Raw genomic sequence first — 9,679 nt, 5'->3', positions numbered from 1 at the left:
GTGCTAGGCCAGATAAAAGTAGCAGGATCACTCTCGAGACTATACTACATCAACAACGTTCCAAAACAAGGGGATGTCCTATCATGTGTCCTCTTTAACCTGGCCCCGGAGAAAGTGATCGCGATGCAGATGTCAATGCAAGAGATACAATCCTCTTCAAGTCCGAACCAACTACTGGACTACGCGGACGATATTGAGATTATGGTAAGAACAACCCAAGATGTACAGTCTTCATCCAGATCGACGTAGGCCAGGACGCCTCACAACTTTTAGGGATATCAAACTGGTGGACCTCGGCGCAAAACCTGGGTGTCCGGAGTTCCTTACTAAGGCAGGTTTAGACCGGATACCGGTTGTTACGCCGTTGTTGATGTTGATAAACTTAATATAAAAACATAAGCTAACATCATAAGCAAATCGTTGGCCCACCAAATCTATCATAATCCGTTACCATCGTTCATTTATTTAACGAAGTCAGAGAGTCAGAGTCTCCCAACTAAATACAATATTTATCATGAATAATGACCTTACTGGAAGGTATGTAAGCCCACCATGTAATAGAAATACCCTATGCTGGTATATGTACTTGAAAATATGTAAAGGCACCAACTCAACAGTACATTAAGAACAGAAATCTAGCTAGGCAAGAAATAAACTAAGTAAGCATCTAAGAATTATGTTTAAGGAAGAGCATCTGAGCACTTGAGCCACAACACGTTTCGCTTGTTTATTTAAATTGAAAGACAGCTTGTCCCGGTATCACAAGTCTGGTCAGGCTACTGCACAGGAAGCCGAGACACCGCTCTCTAGCTGCTTGCCCCTGAAGTTATCTTCTCCACCTCATCAGGCCAGAGTTATTACGCTCCTCACTGTTCTGACCTGGTTGAGTTACAACTATCAAGCTGCTCGTTCCTGGTACTGCATTTCAGAAGCCTTTACCATAGCATAGAAAGTCCACAATTATTGCAAACGAACTTCTACATTGTGACCCGGAGATATTCCATATACGTTATAGTAGCAGACAAGCTGATTAGAATAAGGTATCTTCAGGAAACCGGAAGCTGGACCCTTTTTGTGGGTTTTTTATGTAAGAATATTGATCTACACGATGGTTTCCCCATATATAGCTCATACTATTCGATATTCAATTCGACGGTTTACTGACGTTTTATCTCGCGAAAGAGACTACTTTGTTCCACCACAACTTTGCTAATAATGGTACCAAACGTTCAGTATAATGCTTCCTATTAAAGTCTATTCTACTGCAAAATTTTTAAATTTTAACTTTTGAGGGGTTCGCAGTAAGGTTTCAAAATATAATAATCTATTATTATTAACTTTGTTTGTGGAGATATCGCAATGCGGAATATTTTAAGGCCTAGATATCATGTGCAGCCTGACAACCCCTGAGGTTCCCTCCCTTCCTTGACTTCCTCAGACCATTATTTCAGAGAATGTCCCTAAAAAGATTTCGCGGGAGGTCCTTAACGGTCAATTTCGCCAACTTTTTGGGTTTCTGAGATAGCTCTTCCCTTTAGGTTGTTCTCGGCCACTTAGGATGATCGTCTGATCTCCCATTCCTTTAAGTTCATTATAACTATTTCTTCTTAGCTCATTACAAAATTTCTATATGTATACTATTGTAAGATGATAAGCAAAGAATAGGGAATCGTAATTCATGTGACCAGTGGCGACATGAATTTGTGCAATATATTCCGGTGATAAGAACGGTGCGGTGTATTGAACGCATTAGTGAAATAACAGAAACTTGGTTTTCCTATTCGCTAGTGTTGGTTTATTGGTCTTGCAAATACCGATATTTCGGGATTAATTACACTCAGAATGCATTACGTAATTACTAAGTGATATTTGGTGATGTGATATCAGACCGGTACCGGCATTACTAAACACTACACTTTAAAGTGTACGCATTTTCTACCAATTGCTCTGTTCGGCATTGTGTGTAAGCAAAGAATCCCTATAGTTAAAAGTACTATGTCATAAACAAACCCAAAATCATTTTTTCAGGCAAAAGCCAGTCAAGAGGACATGCAATCATCATACTAACGGATGCGCAAGCGACGGTCGGCACCGGTACTCGACAACCGCCACCGCCAATTGTACTGGAAAGATACATATGATACATGAAGGAATTCGTTACAGTATTACTCAGTGATATTTTGTGATGTGATATAATATCGGTTCGGACATTACAAAACACCACTTATTGCAAAACGAATATCGTCATTACTTCTCTCCTTCGTTGTAATATTGTGAGGTTGTAATAGCTGGAGTTGGGACGTTATTTGTCAGCCTGAAATTTAAAAAAATAAACAGATTGTTCGCCGAAATTGTATGTTAAAAAACATACACCGTATTTCGGAACCTAACTGTTCCCTTTAAGGCTAGAGCACATTGATGAAAGGTCCAGTTGGTTCCCAAAATACTTGTTTTTTTTTGTGTGTGATGTGTTGTAATGCTACGTGATTTTCAGTGATATTTGGATTGCATTTGGAGATAGTAATATAATATCATACTATAAAATGATATCACTTCTGTAATATTACATACATTACCTATCAATCTCTCATCCACTGATTTCCACCCTTGTCTGCAACCGTAAACGGCATCTACAAGTCAATATTGGGGCACTACCTAGTTAAATTAGTTCGTCAATCAAATAGTGGATTTGGTAATCAATCTCTTAAGTGAAAACGAAAAGAGGGATCTGCTATTGTTGGCTTTATTTAAACAGAAACCGAAATTCAGGAATCAGTGTTCCTTTTCTCAGCGTTTTGTTCCTTCCCAATTGGACAAATAATGTAGCTGAGTGCTTTCGAAATACCACAAAGGTTATAAAATTCAGCACCAGTGCAATGTAAATCGTTCCAGGAAATTTTCTTCCCTCTCAATCATATAAACAGCGCCGTCATGTTTCCCAAAAATTAGAAACTCTTTTGAGCTTGGTCCCGCTATTCGTTTTTAGCGGCTTTAATTTGCACTCGCCTTTATCACTTTACAACGTTCAAGCACACAGCGACATCTGTTAACTTAATTCGGTTGGATTGGCAATTGGACTAGGTAGTATTAAAAGGAATAGAGCATATCGGCAATTTGTAGTCTCGACTGAAACGCCCAGATTCCGTGTGTGACAATGAGCATAACAAAAAAGTGCTAACATAAACCAAACAAGTCGGGATCCGGAAGTTGGACGCTTCAGGTATGAAAAGTTTTGTGTATTCCTTATCTAAAGACATTTGAGTGCGCATTTGACCTGAATTTGACTTGTTAGTAATAGTGCAATTTCCACCAAACTTGGTACGATCATGCTCTATGTTATAGTCTGCATTACTGCACTACCTGTAGTACTAGGATGAACTTAAGGGGAGTGTTGCAGCCAACTACTTTTTTTTTTTTTTTTTGTGCGTACACGGAGGTGGAAAATCTTAGAAAGACACGTCCGCCGTAGCTCCGCCGCCCGAACGGCGGAACAACAGCGGGCGCGTGTGGGATTCACACCCACTAAAAACCACCCCCGGTCTCTCCAGCCCCAGCCCCGCGGGACCACCATTGAGGTATTACTTCGCGGGGTAGGTTCTCTTAGGCACTCATCCTTCTCCTATTTGCAGCTTTCCTCCTTCTTTGTTCTTTCAGCAACTCCTGCATTTGGATGATCGCGGAGCCAACCGCAAGCCACTTCTCCTCGGACTCCAGCATCTCAGTAACCAAGCTCTTCGGGGTCCCGCTCCTGCCCAGCACCTGGTTTAAACTCCTTCTCTCCATCGCAAATCGTGGGCAGTGAAACATCACATTCTCTGGATCCTCCGGTATACCATCGCATCTGGGACAGTTCGGAGAATCATCCAACCCAAAGCGTCCCAAAGTCTACCGACCTTTCATAGACTCGTCCCATCTGCGTTGCCAGAGATCAAGCGACTCTGACCTTGCCGCATTTCTACGCTGCGCATGCCCCTCCATACGTCTTGCATTGTACAAGACACTCATTTCTTTGGCCAGAATGTCAACCGGGATCATGCCTGCCACCACCAATACTGCCTCATCTGATGTGGTTCTAAAAGCACTGCAAACCCTCAAAGCCATCCGCCGGTAAACCGAGTTCACCTGCTTCCGTCTCTGAGAGCTTGCAAGCGCCTCCGCCCACACAGGCGACGAGTAGAGCAGGATGGAGCGCACCACTCCGGCTAGCACCAACCTCCGGCAATGTTTCGGCCCACCAATATTTGGCAACATTTTTGCAAGTGCCGTGGTGGCACTGGCTGCCTTTTGGCATGCATACTCTAGGTGCTCCCTAAAACTCAATTTGGTGTCAATTATTACCCCCAGGTATTTGATAGCCGGCTTTGATACGACCGTATGTCCACCGACCTCCACTTTTACAGTATTTTTTTCCTGCGTTTCGTTATCAAGACCGCTTTCGTTTTCGCGTCCGCCAAGGTCAGCCCGGCTTTTTCTAGCCAGGACTTTACCGCTCTCACTGTTTCCGTTGCGTAAACCTCCACATCTTCTGGGTGTTTTGCTGCAACAACCACAGCTAGGCCATCAGCAAAGCCGACAATCGTAGTCCCCTCTGGGACGGGAAGAGCAAGCACCCCATTATACATGATATTCCACAACAGGGGACCAAGTACCGATCCCTGTGGTACCCCGGCTGTGACAATGTACTCTTTGGGGCCCTCATCCGTCCCGTACCAGAGAGTCCTCTCTGAGAGGTAGTTTTCCACCAAATTCGCTAAGTATCCGGGGACACCTATGTCAGCCAACGCCCGTTTAATTCTATTCCAGTTGGCCGAGTTGAATGCGTTTTTGACATCCAACGCCACCACGGCACAGCAGCCGCCAGAAATCAGTGCACCTTTTGCCAGGTTTACCACCATGCCAATTGCGTCCACCGTAGAGTGGGCGCGTCGGAAACCAAACTAGCGTTCCGACAAACCATTGTTGGCTTCGACGATGGGCAGGAGTCTGTTGTAGACGACTCTCTCCATCATCTTCCCCATTGTATCCAACAGGCAGATAGGACGATACGACGCTGGGTTTCCAGGTTGCTTGCCAGGCTTCGGAAGCAACACCACCTTTTGCTTTTTCCACTGGGCAGGGAATATTTCTTCTTTTAGGCACGCCTCGAAGGTGTTGGCGAAAAGGTCGGGCCTAGTCTTCACTGCCAGTTTCAAAGCTCGGTTGGGGATGCCATCCAAACCTGGGGCCTTGTTGTCACCGAACCTACCACATATTTCCCGCAGCTCCTCCACAGTTACAGGCGGTATTATGCCGTCATTTGGCTGGACAAAAACTTGCCTTCCCCTATTTTCGTGGTGAGGGAACAGAGTGGTAACAATCTGTTTCAGGAGGCGCGGACAGGTCACCTGGGGTGATTTCCGCAGCCTTTTCATCACCACTCTGTAAGCCTCGCCCCAAGGGTTTATGTCGGCATGGTCGCACAGCTGTTTGAAGCAGTTCTTTTTGCTCCTCCGAATGGCTTCCTTTAGGCGGCCACGCAATTGCTTGTGTGCCTCCTCTCGACCGTCGCCACCGGGTTTTCCCCTGAGCCTCTGGCAAAGCCTCCTTGCCCGAAAACATGCGGCTCGCAAACTTGCGATTTCATTGTTCCACCAGTAGTTGGGTTGCCTACTGGGGAGCAATCGCCTTCTGGGCATAGTAGCATCACATGCTTCCGTCACCCATCGAGTGATCTGGGTGGCTTTCTCTCCAGCCGTACCATTCAGGGATATGTCGGATTTGAGCACCGCGGAAAACGTGTCCCCCTCGAAAGCTTTCACTGTCCAGCCAAGCATACCACCCGGCATTCTGCGAAAACTCTTTTTCGAGCTCGATCCGCCCTTGATCTCTATGCAGATTGCCTGGTGGTCTCTGTGAGTATAGTCCTCACTGACATGCAAAGCGATTCTACTGGCTGAAGTGGCACTCACGTATGTCAGGTCCACTATAGACCCCAGGCCCCTTCTCCGGAAAGTGTACGAAGACCCAACATTCGCCAGTACCACGTCCAGCTCCGCGAATGCTTCGAGGAGAACACGTCCCCTGACATTAGTTATCCGGCTGCCCCATTCAAGAGCCCACGCATTGAAATCGCCTCCTATTATGATCGGCCAACGTCCTCTTGCATCCAAAACAAGAGCAGCAAGCATCCGCTCATACTCGATGAGTGTAGCGCTGGGTGGAGCATAGCAGCTGTAGATGTGGATGCCCTTCACCTTCGCTCTGATGAAGCCCTCCTCCGGGTGCTCCATTATTTCCTGGAAGGCTTGTTCTCCACAAGTCCACAGCGCTGCTTGGCCCGTTTGGTCTTTGACCCAAACGCTACCACCACGGTTTCGGTATGGTTCACTTAGTATGGCACATCGATGTTTTTCTCGCGAATGGTTTGCGCGAGTAGATCCTGCGCCGCCTCGCAGTGGTTGAGGTTGATTTGTATCAACCTCATCTGCGATTTGTGCTAAGGGCTCTCCTGTATTCCGGGCACCTGCTGCTGCCTGCAATGTGCCGATGGTCCACACCCTCCTTTCCTTTGCACAGTAGAGAATTTGGGTCAGCTCCGCAGTCCTTGCTGATATGGCCTTCCACTCCGCATCTCCTGCATTGCTTTGACCTGTTATTTGGGCTAGTGCATGCGTTCGCAATGTGACCAAAGCCAAGGCATCTAAAACAACGTTTTAACGCCACCTGTTCCCTAAGGCGACACATAACCCAGCCTATTCTCACTCTCCCTGCTGCTAACAGTTTGAGTGCGTTCTCCACTGGTAGGATGATGATGGCGGTTTGTGTTCCCCCATAGGCTTTCCTTAGAGTTTTTACCGCTGACTCTTGTAGTCCGGCAAGATCGAACTGTTTCTCCAACGCTTCGCGAACCTCCTCCTTCGTCGTGATTTCATGTATATCTTTGCAGATTATAGTGATCTCCGGCCTGCTAGCTCTTATGTCGGCTTCCTGCCCTAAAGTCTTCCCGATTTGGCTTAAGAATTTGTCCGCGGTTACATCCTTGGATTTCTTAAGTTCCAACATAAGATCTCCCTTCTGCGACCGTCTAATACGGCTGACGTTGTCTCCCAAATTGGTGAGTTCGGGGTCTGCCTTCACTTTCCTGAGTATGTCGGCGTATGACCCTTCGCCTCGTTTGGAAATGAAAATCACCTCCGGTCTAATCTTCCTCCGATAGTTTCTTTTCCGCGGTTCTACCTTCCTCCAAGCTTCCGCATCCGCCTTTGAAGGTTCGATCCCTTTTCTCGAGGTAGCCACTGCAATATTTTCCCTAGTAGCTTCAGACATAATTTTCATGAACTCCGCCTTTTTGGGAGTTGAGTCCTTTCTTCTTTTCGGGGTTTGCTGGCCTGTTGAGTCATTCAGCTTCTCGCGCAGCCTCTTCCCCGGTTTCTCCCCTTTTGTGTTTTGAACCGGCGTTACTTGAGTTGCCTGGTTCACTTTTCCAATCGGCGACTTCCCTACTCGTTCATCCTGGGCGTTGCCGTACGTCAAATGGATGCCTCTTATCATGGCCCTTATATTTTGGTGAATGTTCCTGCGCTCCTTTATGAACTCACACAGCTCCATGATCTTTTTACCGAGGGCAGTAAAGGCAGCTCCAGACTGATCATTGCCCAAAACATCGCTCGGGTGAATCGGCGTCAGCGATTCTTCCTCATCGAAGACTCCCGCTATACGCTTCCCACTGGGGGTAGCGATCGTGGGGGCTTGTGCCCGTGTGGGGGGGGATCTGCGAAAAATCGAGCTCCTTCTGAACGGATCCATCACTGGAGCCAGTTCAAGCTCCTCCTATACGCTTGTAACATTAGATGCCACAGTAGCCAAGGTTCCCACTACTGAGGCACTGCGGTCGTTGGATATCGACGGCCGGGAGCCCGCTTGCTCACTCCCAAAAACCGCCGGCACTGGGCTTCCGAAGCCCTGCACCGTAACTTCATTCTTCTTCTGCTCCTCCATGTTTGGTTTTATTTCTGGGTATCCTTCCCATAGCCAATTTTTATCCACGGGTGGGCGTTTACTTCCCACCTACCCGGCCTGCGCATAAACATGCCCATACACGCACATCTCCGGATGCGTGCATGTGCATGGCCATGACACATTCGCCGAGCATTCCCTTATCCGCACGAAGGGACGCGCCTGATGGGAGATTTGGCCAACTCCACACAACTACTTAAAATTATAGTAATATACAATTATTAAATTTATTTGAAGGGATATCGGCGTGGAAGGTACTTCGAAGCCTAGGCACCATATAGTGGCAGACTCTTGATTTTTTTCTGATTTTTCCGTTGAGCAGGTTCCGAGAATGGGCACGTTAAATAAATGATCACTGTCGAAGCCCCGCGCTCCCCACCTTTCGAACAAATGCCAAAACCAAGACCAGCTTTGAAAGATACTAACCGAGACCTTTCATTTGATACCCCACATGATTATATTTCGTGAAAAAAAAATTGCGAACCCCTTTTGCATGTATGGGGACTCCCCCTTAAATTCGACATGTAGAATGTAAAAGATGTTTGTTTTACACAATACCTTAAACAGGGGTGAGAGAGTATTTCAAATTTGCCCTAAACTTCTCATTTTAGAAGCTTGTTTTTCCAACCTATCGTTTCAACTGGGTGCCTGAAAAAGTCGAGCACGATTTTCTTGATTTGAAGGCACGGAGTCATACAAGCTGTTAATTGAATTTCGCCGATCTTTGACGTGACTTTTAGAATTCATAGACTTCATTTCTTCTCGTGGATCATGTTTTATGCTTTTGAGATCCTGGTGGTAACCCATTGCACCTCGTTTTCTACGCTACGTTTGTAAAATGTCCCAAAAAAGCCTTCTACATTCTCCTACAGCTTGACTAGTATAGAGGCGTGCAAATGCCTGTTTGCGTATTTTTACTCAAGGGGTTAGATCACTGTAGAAACTTCAAAAATTCGATCTTTTGTCTTTTTGCTGAAAAAATGCCCTAACACCTTAAGAATGACATACTCAAAAGATTCAGGTTGTTTTTTGTAAATAATTTTCCAAACATTTTTGTCAAATATAATATATTGAACTTTAAAAAAACGCGAATTATTCTAACTCTAAAGATTTTTGGCCTAAGTACTTAGTGAAATCATAATCTACATAACTGCATTGTTCGTAATCTTCTTCCCTTTCCAAATTATCAGCCATAAAAGTCGCCACTAGATAGTAATCCAATAAATACAAATCTACTCCATAAAACGATACTGTTTTTACTTATATAAAAATTTATGACTGGATAATCCAGCTGATGTGGCGGCACCAGTAATTCAAAGCAAATGGTATCTAAATTGACGTTATCCATAGTCCAGTCGACACTTAATTTCATATAAACGACTTTTTGATTTATGACTGGGTCTTCCAACAATCTTGAGAAGAACAAAAATGAGGAATTTATTTATTTATAGGACCATTTTATTAGCAATTAATTGTAATATTTAATGATTATTTCGAAAATTTTATTGAATGTCTGAAAATTTCGGCCAAACTTCATTTGGACTTACAGTTTTAAGTGACTCATGCTGCAAAGTGACTTCGTACTTTCTGAGTAGTTGTTTATAAGATTATAATCAAAGCAGATATTTACTAAAGATAAAAGATAACGTAATTTGATACCGTATTTGCTTCTTATCATATTAAG

The sequence above is a fragment of the Hermetia illucens genome, chromosome 4 (genome assembly GCF_905115235.1).
Source record: "Hermetia illucens chromosome 4, iHerIll2.2.curated.20191125, whole genome shotgun sequence".
NCBI classification, from domain to species: Eukaryota; Metazoa; Arthropoda; class Insecta; order Diptera; family Stratiomyidae; genus Hermetia; species Hermetia illucens.
Note: the sequence above shows the minus strand (reverse complement) of the source record.